This window comes from Suricata suricatta, chromosome 10 (genome assembly GCF_006229205.1).
Source record: "Suricata suricatta isolate VVHF042 chromosome 10, meerkat_22Aug2017_6uvM2_HiC, whole genome shotgun sequence".
Classification (NCBI taxonomy): Eukaryota; Metazoa; Chordata; class Mammalia; order Carnivora; family Herpestidae; genus Suricata; species Suricata suricatta.
Genome location: NC_043709.1, coordinates 108,450,872 through 108,471,732, shown reverse-complemented (window position 1 = coordinate 108,471,732; position 20,861 = coordinate 108,450,872). Strand labels below are relative to the sequence as shown.

Genomic DNA, 20,861 nt, shown 5'->3' with positions numbered 1-20,861 from the left:
CATGGGCCTGGACATCAGAAACTGTGAGATCATGACCTGAGCAGAGGTCAACAGTTGGACACTTAACTGACTGAGCCACCCAAGTACCCTTGGAATTTTAAAGTCCAGAAAAACCTTTGTCAGAAGGCCTGAGCCAGGAGGCATCTCCTTCTCACCTCCCCGCTGGCCCTGTTGCTTTAGGCATAAATAAATGCAGAAGGAAGACAGGGTCTAAATATTGGGCCCACCTTATTACCATCGCATAGCATATTGGGATATAGACTGGGGGTCCTTGCACTTGGATTCCCAGCTCAGCTGTCTGCCCCGTGTGCTATTCAGGCAAGTCATGGGAGATATGTGGGCTTCTGCATATCAGGGTGGTCATATCCACAGTTCTTTCACTTCTCACATACTGTGACTCTGTTCTATGATTCCTTTGCTTTTTGGGTCTGGAATCAATCTGATCAATCCAAGAAAGCATCTGGTTGTATAAAGATACACAGATGACAGCCTGAGAGCCAACAGCCACTCATTATCATTCTTAATCCCTTTTGTCAGTTCCAGGTGGTGTGTACTACTCCTGGGACAATTTGTCCCTCTCGGCCAGCTCAAGAGTAACACTGCCTTCAAAGATGCAAGAGATGGATGCTTTCACCTTGACCTTATATATCTCCCTTCCCAGCATATCTTTGCTATTCCCATCCCTTCCAACCATTACTCCTCTTCCTCTTCCCCACCCAAGGGGCAAGTAGAATCAAAGGCAAATAGAGGGAGGTCCTCAGGCAAACCCCTTTTAGTGTAATTTATCAAATTATACGATAGTTTTTCAAGGCTCTGTGATGCAAAGTCAGAAAAGCAGCTGAGTCCCCCACAGACAAATAGTAAGAAAAATGCAACCCCAAAGGTAGGTGGATAAAAGAACTTTCCATTTTGAATTCTAAATGTCAAACAGCCATTCTAGTTTTAATTGTAGGGCAAATAGTCATTATTTGTTGAAATTCTTCTGCAAATAAGTTTGTTAAGGCTTTTGAGGAGAAAATACATGGAGAATATGTTTAGTTCACTTCCTACTTAAAATTCACATTAGAACAACTATTGTTGAGTCCAGACGTACCTCAGAGATATGGCAGGTTTGGTTCCAGACCTCTGCAATAAAGTGAATATCCAGTAACATGTGTCAAATGAATTTTTTGGTTTCCCAGTGCATATAAAAGTTATATGTACACTATACTGTGATCTATTAAGTGTACAACAGTAGTATGTCTAAAAAGGCAACGTATGTCCCTTAATTTTAAAGTAATTTATTGCTAAAAAATGCTGCCTTTATCTGAGCTTTTAATGAGTCATCATCATTTTGCTGGGAGAGGCTCTTGCCTTGGGGTTGGTGGTTGCTATTTGGATGCTGGCTGCTGAAGGTGGGAATGGCTATGCCAAGGTCTTAAAATAAGACAACAAAGAAGTTTGCCACATTATTGACTCTCACGAACCATTCTTCTGTAGCCTGTGATGCTGTTTGATAGTATTTTCCTCACAGTAAAACTTGTTTCAAAATTGGAGTCAATTCTCTCAGACCCTGCTGTTTCTTTATCAACTAAGTTTATGTCCTATTCTAAATCCTTTGTTGTCATTTCACCAATCTTCACCAGGAGTAGATCCCATTGCAAGAAACCACTGTTTTAGTTCATCCATAAGAAGCATCTCCTCATCTGTTCAAGTTTGATTACAAGGTGGCAGCCATTCGGTCCCATCTTCGGACCCCCCTTCCAGTTCTAGCTCTCCTGGTGTTTCCACCCCATCCACAGTGACTTCCTTTGCTGATGTCTTGAACCCCTCAATGTCACAAGGGTTGGAGTCCACTTCTTCCAGAATCCTGTGCATGTTGATATGTGGCCTTTTTGCATGAACCATGAATGTTCTCAATGGCATCTAGAATGATGAATCCTTTCCAGAAGGAAAGCTTTCTTTCCATAACCCAGTTTTCAATTTACTTTGCCCAGATCCATCAGAGGAATCACTATCTGTGGCAGCTATAGCTTTATGAAATGTATTTCTTAGTAAGACTTGAAAGTCAAAATTATTCCCTAATCCATGGACTACAGAACGGATGTTGTGTTACTAAGCATGGAAACAACATTAGTCTTGTTGTGTGTCTCCATCACAACTCTTAGATGACCAGGTGCATTGTCAATGAGCAATAATATTTTGAAAGGAATCTTTCTTTTTTTTTTTTTTCTGAACAGCAAGCCTCAACAGTGGGCTTAAAATATTCAGTAAACCATGTTGTAAACAGATATGCTGTCATCCAGGCTTTGTTGTTCCATTTATAGAGCACAGGCAGAGTAGATTTAGCATAATCTTTAAGGGCTTTAGGATTTTCAGAACAGTCAATGAACATTGGCTTCAATCATCTGCATTAGCTCCTGACAGGAGAATCAGCCTGTCCTTTGAAGCTTTGAAGCCAGGCATTGACTTCTCTCTAGCTGTTTAAGTCTTACATGGCATCTTCCAATGGAAGTCTGTTTCATCTACACTGAAAATCTGTTTAGTGTAGTCACCTTCGTGAATTACCTCAGCTAGATCTTCTGGATCCCCTGCTGCAGCTTCTACATCAGCACTTGCTGCTTCACCTTGCACTTGTGTGTTATGGACATGGCTTCTTTCCTTAAACCTCATGAACCAACCTCTGCTAGTGTCACACTTTCTTCTGCAGCTTCCTCTCCTCTCTCACCCTGCATAGAATTGAAGAGAGTTAGGGCCTAACTCTGGGTTAGGCTCTGGCTCACGTGAACGTTGTGGCTGGTTTGACCTGCTATCCAGACCACTTAAACTTTCCCCTTATCATCCAATCAAGCTAGTTCTCTTTCTTATTATTCATTCATGTATTCCCTCTAGTAGCACTTCTAATTTCCTATAAGAACTTTTCCTTTGCATACATAATTTGGCTAACTGGTGCAAGAGGTCTAGGTTTTGGCCTATATCAGTTTTTGACATGCCTTTCTCACTAAACTTAAGCATTTCTAGTTTTTTATTTAAACTGAGAGATGTGTGACTCTTCCTACCACTTGAACACTTAGAAGCCGTTGTAGGATTATTAACTGGTCTAATTTCAATATTGTTGTATCTCAAAGATGAGGGAGGCCTAAAAAGAAGGAAAGAGAGGGGGGGAATGGCTGGTGGGTGGAGCAGTCAGAGCACACAACAGTTTGCCATCTTATATGGGCATGGTTTGTGACACCCCCAAATAACTAAAATACTAACATCAAAGATCACTGATCCCAGATCACCATAACAAATTAATAATAATGAAAAAGCTTGAAATATTGCAGGAACTACCAAAATTTGATACACAGACATGAAGTTAGCAAATGCTATTGGAAAAATGGTACCAACAGACTTGCTCCACTCGGGGTTGCCCTAAACCTTCAATTTGTAAATGAAACAAAACAAAACAACAACAACAACAAAACAATATCTGTGAAGCACAATAAAGTGATGTATGCCTGTACAATGAAATACCATTTTAATAATTGCATGTAATGTTTTAGTGATGAATAGCTACTTTAAATTTACATGTCAGCTATGTAAATGGCCTTAAGTGATTTTTCATTATCCTAAATGAAAGAATGGTAAGTAGTTTGAGATATCAATGTGAGTCCAATGCAGACATACCATTTATAGTTTATTAAACTAAAAGGATGCTAATCAATCATTATATTTAAAACAACATTCACTGGGGAGGGAGATTGATTTGCTAATTTTTAGAGTTAGAATTTACTCTAACAAGTACTTAATTTTAATAAGTAAATTGCTGGTGAGAACACACAATTATAGTTGCTAAGAATTAATTTGACCTTAAGAAAAAATTGTACCCTTAGAGACGAGTGGAGTGAGAGTACGTGGGAATGCTTTGTAGGATTTCCTGGTAGCTGGACTGGCTTAGCTCCTCTGATATAAACAAAACACTGACATTTGGCAATAATGTAAGCCTTGAAACTCAATTTTTCTATATTGACGTCTAGACTCTATACTAAATTTCTTTGGTTTTTCATTAAAAAAGGGGCATTTCACTGAAGCTTTAATAGCAAAAAGAATGACATCAAGGTAGAAATAGTTCAGCCATGAGCAGCAAAACAACCTTTTAAAAACCATATTTGTGGGGCACCTGGGTGGCTCAGTTGGTTGAGCCTCCAACTTCGGCTCAGGTCAGATCTCACGTTCGTGGGTTCGAGCCCCGCATCAGGCTCTGTGCTGACAGCCAGCTCAGAGCCTGGAGCCTGCTTCTGGTTCTGTGTCTCCTTCTCTCTCTGCCCCTCCCCCTCTCATGCTCTGTCTCTCTCAATATAAAAAATAAATATAAAAAAAACCATATTTGTGAAACAACATGAAGTTCTGTTGACTTTTATGCTGTAAAAAAAAATTGACCTAGCCCTTTAAGTTAATTGTAGTACCAAGAGATAAATTAAATAACATTCTTAAAACAATGTTAATTTTTCCACACAGCTAATTTTTCCAAAGAATGCAGGATGGATTTATGAATCGTTTTGACCCAATTTTGTCAGCAAGGTATCAAGTAGGTTTCAGTGGGGGATCAAGCCCTTAGATTCATTTTGATTACCTTTTATGAAACATATTTCCACTTAATTGTTATTGCAGTGTTTCAACTGATTTGGAAATTGATAACTTTTCTTGAAAAGAAGATGTATAAGTTTGGATATAAAATTTCTTTAGATGGTTAATCCATAATAATTTGTCCTTGACTATATTATTTTATAATTCTATGATACTTTAAAAACTGAAAAAAGTAGAAGCATTATAATGTAGGTTCCATTTTTGAGGGTCATTTAATTTTCTGCACTTTTTACATTACCAACTTTGGTTTTGGGCATATTATGATGTGTCAAGGCCAAACCTTGCAGAACATAATTTCATTTGATGTAATTAAAAAATAAAAGCTAGGCGGGATTTTAAATTTTAAAATATTTCTCTCAGTGCTAACTTTAAACATATATGGAATTCATTTGCTCATTTATTTGATATTCATTCCAATAAAGAGCTACTGAAAGCTTATTCAATATAGACCACTGAGCTAAATCATAATGAGGTTACAAAGAGAAATAAAATATAGCCCCTGATTCATGGGGAGCACATTTGTCAGGCTAATTACTTGGCTGCTGTAACAAAGAGATCCGAAATACAGTGGCTTATATAAGATGGAAATATATTTATTTCCCCTGCAACAGTCCGTACGTGAGTGAGTCAGGGCAATAGGGGTGTTCTCCCACCATGACCACGTGACTTCCAAGGTTGCTCTGGTTTTTAAATGTTCGAGCCTGCAAGAAAGAGAAATTCAGGATGAGCAGCTTGCCATTAGGGAGGTGACCTGGCAATTGCATATGTTATTTCTGCCCACCTCTCATTGGACTGAATTTAGTTTTGCAGCCACAACTGAGGAATGTAGTCTCTAACTGGTAAGTGGGTACGCAACTGAGTCATAAAGCACTCCATTCCTAATAAGAATGGATAACTCAGTATAAAGGGGTCAAATACTAATACATGCAACATGGCTGAAACTCATCATTTGGTTAAGTGAGAGAAGTTAATCACAAAAATTTAGGTACTGTGTGATTCTCTCTATGTGAAACTCTGAGCAAGGCAAAATATAGTGGAGTAGGTCCCTGGTTGCCTGGAGGCAGGGCCCAGGAGAGGTGAGCACCATAAGGGAGTTTTTTGGGGTGATGGAATTCTTCTAGATCTTAATTGTGGTTACATGGCTATATACAATTACCAAATTTCATGAAGCTATATACCTAAAGGGATTTTATTATTGTTGTTGCTGCTGCTGTCGTCTTTGTTAGTGCCTTGAATGGGTTCCCAAAATATTATTGAGGATTCAGTGAGTTAAGAAAAAAATATCACTGGCCAAATTTGAAATTCTTGAGGCAAAAAACTAACTGCTGTATTTTGTTTGAATTACTTTTTATTTTTTTACAAATGGTGAATACATATATTTGTGAAGATAATTAAAATGACTGTTACACAAACAACCCTGAAGCTCAGTAATCTCACTGAGAAATAAACACAATAAAAGATTTATTTCTGTTCATGTTATGGTCCTGCTGGTTGTGTTGCTCTTCTAGCAGAAATTAGGGATCTGGCCTCTTTGGTCTAGTGTCTCCTCTGCCTTCTGGGGCTCCAAAGGACCTTGGAACCGCCTGCTAGCCTGTGCAGCCTACTGCCCATATTCTATTGGCCAGAATGGGTCACATGACCCACTGGATGCCAGGAGCCAGAGTCCTCTCAGGTGCCAGTCAGAGTAAGGGTGAAATGCTTAGTGAAAATACAGCATTTTGTCGACCATAGTACAAAAAACTATCAAGAGAAAAGTTGTCTTCAACCCCAATCTAGAAACAAACAAAAAATAGGACTCTGAGCTTTCCTTCTAAGATTTTTAATCTATGCATTTTAACGTTTTATCATCTATGGATTATATACATAATTGTATACACTTTCTTCCACTAAATATTACTATATATTTTTCTATTATAAAAGTTCAAACCCTGTCTCTGCAACGTACTTGTTGGGTGATTGTGGGATGGTTTCTAGGCCTTGAGTTTGTTTTAATTTAGAAACTGATGGCATAAATGACACGTACCATACAGGTCTGTAGTGAGGATTATGTGACATCATTCACTGCGGATGCATAGTGTAGGGCCAGACACACAGTAGGCATCTGTTTCTGAGTTACTCTACATAATTGAGTTTTCTGCCTGGCTCTCCTTGTACAAAGAGCATCCTGATTTAATCATTGCAGAATTATAATATGTGTTAATATTTGATTGAGATAGTCCTTTATCATGTTTCTATTTAATAAGGGAATTAAACACTATTTGTGATGGCTTATTCTTACAAATGAACTGAGAATAATATTTTCCCTGGAAAAGTGTAGCTTAGCCTGGATTCTCCAGAAAGTAGAAGCTAAGACAAAAGACTAGACTTAAGCATATGAGAGAGTGCAACCCCAAGGGACATTGTGAGGGACAAGGCAATGGTGCAGGAAAGGAGAGGGACCCCATGCAAGAGAGTGCCACCCAGTTCACTGCTGCTCTGTGCAACTGACTGTTCAACCCCACAGTACTACCTTCTGGGAATTCGTATCTCAAGCCAGTCAACCGAGGGGGAAGAAGGGAAGAAATTTTACACCCTGGCCCTTAAATCTCGTTGGTTAAGATATTACCACACAGCACTGGGAGCCTACTCCACATGCTTCAGGCTTGAACATAACCCAGCAGCACCCAGTGGGTCCCATGGTGTGTCATGCCCAGGTATCAGACAGAAGCCCTGGAGAGAACCCAGGCAAGGCCAACACAGAACAGTCAGTGAAGCTAGACCCAAGTAAGTGAAGCCAGAAGCTGAGGAGATCCCGAGAGAAAGAGAAGTAGGGGTAATTAACATCTTCATGTTAGCCAGTTTTCCTATTTTGGAACATAGCAGTAACATTTGCAAAAGAGAGTAATCCCACATATTCCTAATGTCATGTTCTTAAATTCTCTTTGATTTGTCTCCATTAGGATCAAATTAACAAATCTATTAATTTTTTGTGTATTAATGATGTAACCACAATGATGTACCTTGTGAGGTAGCCTCCCTTAGTTAAACAGAAAATGCAGACAATTTGGTACTCTTTTTAAAGTCATGCCTTTGGGGATGAGACTTCCATGGCCAAGAAGCTTAGGAATGGAAGGTCAGTGTGCATCCTCTGCTCTCACCCCAGTAACTTCTGATCTACCTCAAGGCAACCTCTCGTTTCCCCAGATGCCTGTTAAGGTCCCTTAGAGCTCTGCCTTTAGCAGTAAGTTAGTCTTGTTAAAAAACAATTTGAGAATGGGCATGTGATGAATGTCCTCCAAAATACTCCCCCTTTTTTCCATTCAAACTTGAATTCTCCTTGAATATCCAGGGTTCTGTAAACAGAACCTTCTCTTTGGGTATTTAAAGGGAATTTGCCCCATATTTTGACATGCTGTGAATCCAAGAGTCAATTAAAGGTGATCATTTTGCATTCAAAAGAATAAACTGTGTGGGCCTGGTTTCCCCCTCTTGTTTAAAGGACTGTTAATGAGAGCCAGGTGGTAAGTTTCTGGCCCGTGACGCTGAGCTGTGCACCGGAGTCCTAACACATGCAATCCAAACCAGTTCTTTGTCATGAGCATTATTCTGGGATGCTCTGAGCTTTGGGTTGTTCCTTGTCTAACCACAGAATCGCTGCATCCCCCTTGGAGGTATTTTACTCTCCTCTTCCATTTCTCGATATAGTAGTGTTATTATATGATATCAGATTTCTCCACAAAATGCCATTGCCACTGGCTATTCATTTGTTTGCACCAACGTTATTATTTAGCACACTTAGTCCCTTTTTTCGTATTCAGTAACCTTCACAAGAAGTTCAGCATTCTGGCAGGGATCTTTCCCCTTGGCCACAGAGGAACCCTGTATTTCTCTGAAACTTTCCAAGAGATGGGAATGCAACAGAAGCAGCTGGAGATATGAAAATAACTAGGAACAAAATAGACATCAAGTTCAGGCAAATACTCAGAAAGAATTTCAGCAAAAGCGGTTCTCTTCTGACACTGCACATTCTGTAGGGTTCAGTGATAGAGTAGCTGCCACATGACAGTCTTGAACAAGGAAGAAAGAACTGTATATGTATTGACATGTGAGTTCACACCTTAAACTCACATCTTTCAAATGACAGAGTTCAGACTACAGATTTTACTCTTACACCCACGTCGGGGATTAATTCTACATGCTAAATGCTTGAATATAATGAGAAAAAAACAGAGAATTCTAAGACAGTTCCATTTTCAAATAAAACTTTAGGACTTAACCAAAAACTGAATCAAGTAGGTGGATGATGTCAGTGCCTAAATTTCTGTTAATACTTTCAAAGTGTGCTTTTTTTAATGTAAAAAAATATGTTTCATGAATTGGAAAGCCAATGCTTATTGAGATACACAATGCCTTTGAGTGAGCATTCCAAGAACATGAATATCTCATTCTGGCATGGATTGTTCTTTCTTCGCCATTTCTAGTCAACGCGGCCACATTTCTTCAGTTACATGTTGTTACCCCCGAGACTCCTGGGCCATCCCACCCAATAGCATTGAGGTTTCTGTGTTACCATAAAAGTCTACCCTGTGAGTGAAACAAATGGGCTGCATTTGTACAAAAAAGCAGCCTCCCCTCTTGGATTGAAAAAAAACATACTCCCAACACTGTGGTCGCTAGAGTTTCGGTCTTCCTGAGAGGATGATGTCTTCCAAAATGCAAAAAGCTTTACCCCGTACACGGAGACTTCCATAATCTTTGTGCTTTTTTCCCCCTAAGGTATTTTACTGCATAAAATCTTAAATCTAAATCTGTCTTTGAGAACAGGGAGAAATATTTAAACATTTATGCATTCAGTTCATGATTCAGAGATTTATTTATAAGACTGTTGATTTTGGGACACCCAACTCTTGCATTTAAACTGCTGAAGTGAGTCATGTTTGTGGGAGGTAATTACTACCAGAAAGTACAACTAACTTGTAAGCTTCTCTTTAAAATGTCCACTCACAATCTACAATTACTGTAAATAACAGGCTACCAGGACTCTTGCTCTGTTTCATGGCTGTATATATTTATTATGAGTGCATTAGGCTATACCCAAACATACTTTTGTCACAGAGGGGTTCTTGGAGGAGAAACGAGTCCCTTTACTAAAGTATCAGTGTAGATTTCTGGGTATGTAGGTTTGAAAAGATATAATATCTCAAGATTTCGCTTCCATTATAGGGAAAAATGCCCAGAGAACAGCTGGCTCAAGAAAAGTAATAGATTCCGTTTGGTAGAAAATGTGTACATATGATTTGTGCATCATTAAAGATCAGATCCAACCCACTGAAATTAGAGGAGGCGTTTCCTCTTTTGAACACCTCGGTGCCTCTCTCTCAGCCTGATCTTGTTTCCTAAAAGGTTCTATGATCTTCCATTGAGTGAGTGATGAGGCCCACGCCCATCTGACGAGCAGCAGAGTGGGTAGCTTCCTGTGGGCCATGGTGCCACAGTTTCTGAGAACATCCCGCACTTAAAATATTCATGACTGCTTCTTCATCAGTCAGTGCCTAAAATTTCATGGATAAGATGTCTAGAGATCTGGTAGTGTGGAAAGGAGAAAGAGTAGGAGGGAATTCGGTGTCTGGAGTCAGCTTAAATAAGAAACTGCTACGGCAGGGATTGGCAAAAGCATTAGAAAGAAAGGCTGAAATTTCCATAAAGCAGCTCTGGCGCTACTTGATAGTTTTACCCTACCTTTGACCTAACCTTGCTTAATATACTCAACTGTGATAATGGACCTCCTGGTCTCCTCCAAAGTGTCTTGACTCCTGAGCCAAACACATACTATTCTTCCGTGAGTTTGAGACTTAACCAATCATATAACCATGCCTGCTTAGGGTGCCTATGGCTCAATTGGCTTTTTAGAACTGTCTACATTCATTCATTCTGTGACCACTTGTCATTTATTCAGCAACCACTTACTGGTTAGACTACCTTCTATATGTCAGTTGTTGTGCTAGGTGCTGGGATACATCTGCTAGCATCACCCAGTCCCTGTTGGGGAGATAACCGTGAAGGGCAGCAATTTCAAAGCTGTACGGGAATTGCTACATGGGGAGGGAGGGAGCGGGTGCTATACCTGATCTCAGGAGCAGAAAACACTTGCCATGAGTTCCCATATTTAGGCAAAGACCTAAAGGAAAAGGAGATAAGCAGGAGACATAAGTGGGGGAGAAGGTAAAATAATTCAGTGCAGGAGAAAAGGTAGCGGCCAAAGCTATGAGAAACAGGAAGATCCAATTCACAGAGAAGTGTGATTAGTTCTCAAGTGGGCTGAGCAGGGAGTAGACACTGTGTGAAGGTCCTTTTCTGCCATGTTAGGGTGTTTGAATGTGGTTGGGATCTGTCGAAGGGTGTATGCCGTACACTGTGTTTCCATTAGAATAGCCATTTACTGGATTCTGACATGCTCACGTCTAGGCATCCAAGCTTGATGTTGAACGAATTAAGCTCTGGGCCATTTGACCAGCTTTCTGACTCTCCTGACCTCCCTCAGTTGGCCTCAGCTGTGACCAGAACCAGTGCACTGTTGGCATTCTCTGAGCACTGGCATTGCCCAAGTTCTTCCTGCTCCTCACACACTATGCTACTTCATCCCTGTGATCCGCTGGGCCCACAGTGCACTGGCAGTGCTCTAGGTTACATATGTTTATCAAAATTCTCCTGCTTCTTTTTAACTCAAATTGAAATCTGAACCATGTAAAATATATGAGCTTACTATTCATTCAACAAATATAAAGTAACTATGTGCAAGGGAGTATATGTTCCAGATAATACAGTAATGACCAGAAAAGAATAAGTCTCCACTCTCATTGAGTTGATATTTTAGAAGAAGACAGACAAATGAATACTCTATCAGATGGTGATAATTATTGTGTAGAAAATGGTTATGAGATCATGATTATTATGTAGAAAACTTAAGCAGGCAAGGGTTGCTGGAGGGTGTTATTTTACTGGAGAATTGTAATATACATACACACAGTGGAATAGATACTGTACACATGTACCAACTACCATACTGTACACATGTACCAACAAGTTTGTTAATGACTTCAGGATTCAAAAATTAGAGAATTCACGTAACTATGTCGAAATCATAGACTTTGACAGTAATGTCATTGTTGCTTATAAATTTCAGTTTTCATGAATCTTTCTGATTTTTAGTTTATTAAATTCAATGTGTGATTTTAATTTTAGTCTTGCAGTATAATAAATAGGAGTTTGCAATAATCCTGCAGTCTCAATGCCCATGACTTAAAGAATGTGACTCGATGCACTTCTGAACTAGGATTTTGCTTTACAAAAATAAGAGCTAAGCACTTGACTATTTATATTTTATCTTAATTCTCCATTTGGAATGATGGACAAGCATTATTGTTAAAAACCTCGTGATCAACAGTAGGGATTTTGATAGGGAGTGACAAAGTCCTCCACTATCTGCCTAACAGGAGTGAAGAAAAGGGGGATAGAGAAGCAACATTTGAAGAAAGAGGAGCTGAGATTTTCCAGGATTGGATGACAGCACAAATGCTTAGATAAAAAGTACACTAGTAGCAAGCGAGATAAGTGAAAATAAGTATAAAACGTAGTGAAGTTGAAGGACATCAAGACTAAAGAGAAAAACCTTAAAAGCTTTCAGGGATAAAAGATTCCACACAGAGGAGCACTTGATAGACTGACAGAAGACTGTCATTACTACAATAGATGTGAGAAGACCATAATGTCTTCATGACCCCAAGAGAAATTAACTGTCAATCTAGCATTTTGTCTTCAGCAAAACTATTTAAGAAGGATAAATAGACATTTTTCTAATTACAGAGATTTAGGCAATTAACCAACCAATAGACCCTTGCTGTAGTATATACTTAAAAAGACAAAAGAAATGAACCCAGAGGGAAGCTTTAGAATACAAGATAATAGTGAACACAGATGTTGATAAAAATAAAAGATGGTGTATTAACAACTGACTACTAGAAAAGTTGTTAGAGTTATGAAAGATAAAACTGAAGCTTTAAATAACAATATGAAGTATTCAATGGGAAAGGCTAAAATGCTGAACAACTTTAGCTTTAAAAAGACATTATAGGTAGGAATATATTTTTAAATATTAACGATCATCTCCAAAAGAATAGAATCTATAGCTTTTGAACAAGTGGAAGGGAGAAACAGGAAGATCAAAGACTTTATCAATGCAACAGAAAACATAAAAAAGAAAAACTGCAAAGGAAATGTGAGTAAATTAAAATTATGAATGTTAGAAATACATGCAGTATATCAACAATCACAATAGATTGAGTGGATTCATCCAGGAGTTGGCAACCTTTTTTCTGCAAAGGGCCAAATAATAAATGTTTTAGGTATTGTGTGTCACATATACCTTCTTCAGTCCTTTAAAGACCTAAATAATCATTCTTAGCAAGCAATAGATTGCAAGCCAGATTTGGCCAATGGAAGGAGTTGGTTGACCTCCAGATCAAAGTTTTAACAGCCAAAAATTTCCATATTGGACTTTTTTTTAAAGCTAGCTATATACTTCTCATAAGAGAAGAGCCTTAAAGCACATAAAGGATTTATAATAAAGGGAGGGAAAATATCACTAACAAGTATATTAACCAAAGGGAAGCTAGTTGGAAAACCTGGACACAAGGATTCAAGTGCAGGTAGTTGATTTTGGTGAGGGGTGGGTGAGGTTGTGTCTCAGGAAACACCTGCAGGGAAGTGGTGACATGAGAAAAGGAAGGGAAGAAACCAGTTAATCAAAGATGTGTTATCAGCCACTTACCACCATGAGGAACTGGAGAACAGTCCCCTGAGGAACTCTGGAAGACAGAGCAGAATGTGCCTTCAGAGCCACCCACCTGAGGAGCAAGGAAGCTTGAGTATTTATTGACCAATTCTTCGACTGTCATTGTTGAGTGGTGGCTCTGGGGACATTGACTCTGGCTCTCCTGGCTTGCCTTTTGGATAAAATAGAGTGTTCTACCAAGGCCAGGAAAAACACCCTGGGAGCATAAAGTCACAGGTTCTTGCAGCAAGCAGTCTTTACACATGGTGGTGAGTGCTGAAGTGCTATGTGTTCGGCAAGGTGTACAAGCTGCTACACTAGTTTATATTAATAGAAGTGAAACTTAATTAAGGGCAAAAGACACTGAAAGGGATAAAATGGAAAATTATATGATAATAGAGGATCAATCCACCAAAACACCAAACCAATCATGAATTAGCTCAAGATATAGCATCAAAATATGCAAAGCAAAAATGAACATAATTGCATGGATAAATGGACAAATTTACAATCCTAGATAAAGACTTTAATAAACCTTTATAAGAAATGAATAGGTCAAGCTGACAAAAACTAGTAAGGAAAATAGAAAATGTGGTGGAAAATATTAAATTGCAATAACCTATGAAAAGAATGAAAGTGGGGGGAGGGGAAATTCTGGCTGAAATGGCTCCCGCTGGACTAAAATCAAGGTGTCAGCAGGGCTGTGTTCTGTCTGGCGGCTCTAGGAGAAAATCCATTTCTTTGCATTTTCCAGCTCCTGGAGAGCACATGCGTTCCTTGGTTCATGGCACCTTTCTCCATCCTCAAAGCCAGTTGCATGACATCTGTGAAACTTTCTGTCTTGCCTTTCTTTTTCACTTCTAAGAATTCTGGTGAGTCCATCAGTCCTGCGCAGATAATCAGGATTTTTTTCCCCATCTCAAAATCCTTAACTTAGTCATGCCTGCCAAGTTCTTTTGCCATGTAGGGTATCAATAAGAGATTTCAGGACTAGCATGGGGACATCTCCGAGGGGTTCGGCCCACCACACAAGCTATATAAAGTTGCACACTATGTACCTTAGAGACAAAGAGACACATTCCCAAGGCTGATGTAGATTCAGAAACTTCAAACCACATGGTTTTTGGAATTCTGTTTTGGTGCTATAATAAAAGTTTCAAAATAAGGTTTCGGTGAATTGTTAAGTGTAACCAGGCATAGTTATAAAATAACAAAACCCAAAAGTTGCATGTAAGAATTGCTGTGGGACCTGATTCCATAACTTACTCCATATTCACTACACGATTTGTTCTCACCTACAGTCCTAGAGAATGTACCTTTGCTTACAAATAGCATGGACCAGTCATTTTTCTATCATAAAATACAAAACTAGTATAGTTGAGCTAATAGTTTTATATAGAGGGCTATATGCCCCCTCCCCTAGAAAATACGCTTTCTTTTGCTTTAGAATATTTCCAAGTATTAATAATGTACTAAATAACAAAGGAGACAATAAATTTTAAAGAATTGTTAACAAATAGAGAAATTTTCTAACTTGAATGAAATTAGAAGTCCACAATATAAAGATAGGGAAAATATGCTTGGAAACTTTAATTACATAAGCTGAAGAGGAAATCACACTAGAAATTACAGTTAGCACTAAACAGGAAAGAATGTACTACATAATAAATACCTAAAGTTATGACACTTAGAGGTAAATGTATAGCACAAAAATAACTTTATAAAAATATATAAATTTAAAATAAGCCCATGATTGGGTTAAGAAGCTACAAGAGAGCTATAAAATGAAGCCAAGAAATATAAAAGAAATAATTTTATAAAAATTAAGTAAAACACAACAGAACAGTAAAGAGGATAAACAGAACTAAAAACTGATGTTTTGAAAAAAAAATGACAGATCAAGATTTTTAAAAACCATATATGGTTACTATGAACAAATTTATGCTCTGAATTTAAATATTTTTATTAAAATGTTCTTTAAAAAGAATCACAAAAATAAGCCAAATGAAAAATTGGACAACATGAATAGTCTAATAATCATTAAAAAGACTAACTTGGTAAATAAAACTCTTCCTCCACCAAAGAGACATCAGATACTGATGATTTTATGGTGGAATGCTGTATCTTTAAGGTGCAGATAATCTCCAACTTACATACATTATTTGGGAATTGGAAAAGAGGAAAAACTACTTAGCTCATTTTTAAGCTTAGTGTGCTGTGGAGATCAGGAAAAATGTAATAAAAGAAAACTATAGATCCATTTCATTTATGAGCACAGCAGGAAAACATTCTAAATAAAATAGTAGCAAATCAAGCTCAACAGTACTTATGTTTCAGTTGGGTTCATTTCATAAATAGAAGGATGACTTCAGAAGGAATTGTAAAATTTTTTGATGTAACTACATTAAGAGATTAAGAAAATCTCTATGATTATCTCAGTAATTCCAGAAAAAGCATAAGTTAAAAAAATAAATTCATGATGATTTTTAAAAATCTTAGCAAACTAGGATCAGAAAAGAACTTTACTGGGGTGCCTGGGTGGCTCGGTCGGTTAAGCAGCCAACTTCAGCTCAGGTCATGATCTCACAGTTCATGAGTTCAAGCCCCACGTCAGGTTCTGTGCTGACAGCTTAGAGCCTGGAGCCTGATTCGGATTCTGTGCCTCTCTGCTTCTCCCTTGCTCATACACTGCCTCTCTCTCTCTCTCAAAAATGAATTAATGTTTAAAAAAATTTTTAAAGAACTTTACTTAATATTCAAAACTTACAACAATTATGCATATTGATGAAACTTTAAATGTGCTCTCATTAATATCAGGGGCCAAGTAAAGAGATATCATGTCATCACTTCTACTGAACAGTGTACTAGATGTTCTAGACAATCCAATAGATAAACCAAAACATAAGAGGGACAAGAATTGTAAAGACCTGAAGCATATTTATATACATACAAAACCTAAATGTAATATTATTTCTAGTAGTAAATCAGTAAAATTCTAAAACTAATTTGAAACGGTTCAAATTTTTGGATACCAGTTCAGCGTAATAACATTCCAAAAAATCCATTAGAGAAGCGTCGCATAAAACAAACTTTTTCCAATTACAACAAAAACTGTAATTTACCTAAGGATAAATCTAACAGAGACGTACAGGACAATTTAAAAAAAAATAAAGCATCATTGAAGTAATGGGGATCTCAAATAAATGGAGGAATCCATGTTTTGGGATTGGAAGAAGGCAATTGCTTGCAAATTAACTTATAAATTCAATGTAAAATCCAAGTCCATTTAAAATATTATCCCAGTTTTATATAGAACTTGATAAATGTCCTTAATGTTCATATGGTAGGGAAAAGAACAAGAATAGCCAAAATATATTTAAAGAACAAGCTGGGGAAGAGATCAATACTTTTGACAAAATTATACTGATTAAGGGACACCTGGATGACTCAATTGATTTAGCGTTTTGGTTCAGGTCATGATCTCATGGTCTATGAGTTCAAGCCCTGGGTCAGGCTCTGTGCTGATAGCTCAGAGCCCAGATCCTATTTCAGATTCTGTGTCTCCCTTTCTCTGCCCTTCCTCCACTCATACTCTCTCTCTCTCTCTCTCTGTCTCTCTCTCTCTGTCTCTCTCTCTCAGAAATAAACATAAAAAATAGAAAACTTTATACTGATTAATACAATTTTGGCACAGGGATAGACAAGATGCCCAATGGAATAGAATACAGAGCTCAATCTCCTGCATACACTGACAGTATTTGTCAGAAGTTATATTACTGATCAGTAGAGTAATAACATGGTGGTGGAAAAATTAGTTATCAGTATCGGAAAAGACCAAACTTAGTTCTTCATTCCCCAGTCTGAATTAAATACTAAATATGTAGAGCAGCATTCTAAAAATTTAGAACATAGTATTAAAAGTGTCATTAAAACTTGAAGATGGAGAGAGAGTTCTTACACAACATATAAAAGAAACCCAAGACAGAACTGATAAATTTGACCCCTTTAAAATATTAAACTTCTTTATAAAAAGATACTATAAAATTAAGATAAAACACAGACTGAAAGAAGGACTAATTGTCAGAATATATAATTATTACCTACAAATTAAAAAGAGAAATAAAAAAATAGTTCAATAAATATAGTCAAAGTATTTGAGTGGGGGACAGTAAGGAATGAATAAGCAAAGCATAGAGGAGTTTTAGGGCAGTGAAAATACTCTGTATGGCACCATAATGATAGGTACGTGCCATTATATATTTGTCCAAATCTGTAGAATGTACACCACCAAGACAGAACCATAATGTGAACTATGGGCCTTGGGTGATAATGTAGGTTATCAAGTGTAGGTTCCTCAATCATAACAAATGTACCACTTTTGAAGGGATGCTGATAATGAATGTGTGGATGCAAGTGTACATGGGAAGTCTCTGTAGCTTCCCCTCAATTTTGTTGTGAAATGAAACTGCTCTCAAAGAATAAAAGTCCTAATTTTTAAAAATAGGCAAAGTTATATGAGATGGCAGTTTATAGAAGAGGATTGCCTAATGACCAATAAACATGAAAAATTATTGAACTTTTACCAGTAATTAGAGAAATGCAAAATAAGGAGTTGTCATTTCACATCATGAGATTGGAAAAATATGTAAAGTCTGACAATACCAAATGGTGACTTGGACGTGGAGCAAGGAGAACTTTCAAACAATTCTGGTGGAAATGTTAATTTGCACAAAATATTTGAAGAATAATTTGTCAATATCCAATAGAGATGAACAAAAGAAAAACAAACACCAGATTATCAAAAGCAGCCATCATCGGGGATGGATAGAAGTAAATAGGATCAGAAGGGTACAGATGAGGCTTCTAATCTTGGGAAATACTTCATTTCTTTAAAAAATGTGGAGTAAATATGGTAATATGTCAAAATATGATAAAAACAAGGTGTATACATGTGTTTTCTCTTTTAATCATTGTACTTCTCTTGGACTATTTATTCAGAAAGAGTACATAGCATATGTAAAACACTCTTTAAGAACTGGAGACAGAGCATAGAACAAAAAAGTAAAATCTCTAGCCTCATAGAACTTATATTCTAGAGTGTTTAAAATATTTCATATTTTTAAAAGGGAAAGATTAAGAGAATGATGAAGAAGTGGATACAACTTTTTTGAGAATGGTTTGTTGGCATTGTGTAGAGATTCCAGCTGTGCTTGGTGATGGCCAGTTTATGGTGGTTAGAAATCAATCCAGGAAAATGACTTTCTCTAGTGGGATTCAACTGCAGGTTTGCAACCAACTTGGTCCAAAGTTGAAGTTTTTACCAGATAAGGAAGAGTAATTAAAAAGCAAAGGGAAAATGGCAAAAGAGAAGGCATAGGAATCTGTGTTCCCACTTTGACAACAATTGCACTGGCAGAATCTATCCAATGTAATTATTTTGGAACTCTGCAGTCATGCAACTTCCAAGGGAAGACTTGGACAGTAAATTATGGTTAAATTCTATCGTTTCAGCTTACGGCATGGTAGCAGCTACACATTTTCCACCTTCCCATCCTCTCAACCACCCCGAATCATCTTCCCTGGTATAAGCAGCCACATATGTGTTTCTAAAGCAACTTGCACAACTTTGAGTTGCTAGGGTGTCCTTCAAATACTGGGGGTTTGTGCACTGATTGCTGCTTTTGACTGCAATGTGTAGACAAAGAGGCTGGAAGCCATTGTTATAAGCCCTACCCCTCTGGCTGAAGTGACTTTCAGGGCATTCAAGGGTCTAGTCACTCCCCCTCTTCCATTTTCCTCTTTGTGCTCTGTTGGGAACCAGACATTAAAGACTAGAATATTCAAAAACAAATGCATATACAGGGACCTTTAGAAAGTTACCACACATATCCTGAGAAGGTGAAGACTCAGAAAAGACCTGAGAAGACCTTAAGTTTATACCTCAGGTTGACCCTCAGCATAGAGACAGCATACGAAAAATCTAAAGAAAAAATTTAAAGAAAGAAAAGATAAGAAAAAGAAAAGATAAAAAAATCAGCAAACTCTGGGGAAAGGGAGGAATATGATTTCTAGAGTTGCCACATCATTGGAAGCAAAATTTCAGTTTTAAATTTTTATATATATATATATTTGTGTGTGTGTGTGTATGTCAGAGAGAGAGAGACGGCGCGAGCAGGGGAGGGTCAGAGAGAGGGAGACACAGAATCTGAAGCAGGCTCCAGGCTCTGAGCTGTCAGCACAGAGCCCGACATGGGGCTCAAACCCATGAACCGTGAGATCATGACCTGAGCCGAAGCTGGACGCTTAACCAACTGAGCCACCCAGGCGCCCCACTTTCAGTTTTAAACAACACAAAAAAAATCATAAAAAAATACAGAGAAATAGGAAATTATGATCCAAAGCGGGAGTGGGGGGAGGGAGGGGGAGCTATCCCAGAGGAAAACGACCTACTAGACAAAGAATTAAAATAAATGTCTTAAGGATGATCAAAGAGCTTTAAAAAAAGATGAGGAAAAAGCCAAGTAAACAATGTGTTTACAAAATGAAAATATATATCAAGAGATATGAAATGCAACACAAGTGTCCAGATAAGCAAAGCGTGGTATACGTGTGCTGTGGAATATTACTCAGCCTTGAAAAGGACAGGGGTTCTGACACACACTGTAACACGGGTGGACCTTGTTATTGACATTATGTCAGTATGGAAGGTCAATGCTGCTTTTATTCCTTGATGACTTTAAAGAAATTGTGTAGTTCTACTGTGACTTTTTTTCTTTCTTTTCTAAACTGCACTCCCACTGAAAGCATGACACTATGTTTTGGCTACTACAGTATTTCAAAGTATTTGAGACATTTATTTAAGTGTTGTACAACCCAAAATGTTGGTGTTTTGTTTGGATTACAAATGCAGCATTTCTTAATTCTTTCTGCTATTTCTCACAGTTGTTATTTGAAGAACCAAGTGTGTATGCATGAAAACATTATGACCATTTCCTCTTGGTTTAAATCAACTCCAAGATAACTGTAAAAAAATATGGTAAGTGAAATAAACCAATCCCAAAAAGACAAATACTGTTTGATTCCACTTACATAAATTACCTAGAGTACTCAAAATCATAGAGCTCACAAGTGAAATAATGATTGCCAGCGACTGGCAGGAAGGGGCTATTGCAGAGAGTTTGTGTTTAGTGGGGACAGAATTTCAGTTTTGCAAGACAAAAAGAGTTCTATGTATGGATGATGGTGATGGTTGCACAACAGTGTGAATGTACTTGATGCTATTGAACTGTACACTTAGAAGTTTTTAAGGGCACCTGAGTGGCTCGGTCATTTGAGTGACCAACTCTTGATTTCAGCTCAGGTCATGATCTCATTGCTGTGGGATCAAGCCCAGTGTTGGGCTTTGCACTGGCTGTGGAGCCTAATTGAGCTTTTCTCTCTCCTT

The 20,861-nt window shown here is 37.8% G+C and overlaps 1 long non-coding RNA gene across 1 annotated transcript in view; it reads left to right on the top strand.

Moving 5' to 3' along the window:
* Positions 1-20,861, top strand: part of LOC115304719 — a 69,519-nt gene that overhangs the window by 47,027 nt on the left and 1,631 nt on the right. The window contains exon 3 of the long non-coding RNA XR_003914573.1: positions 20,360-20,453. This is a non-coding gene — a long non-coding RNA (uncharacterized LOC115304719). The remainder of the gene's footprint in view (positions 1-20,359; positions 20,454-20,861) is intronic.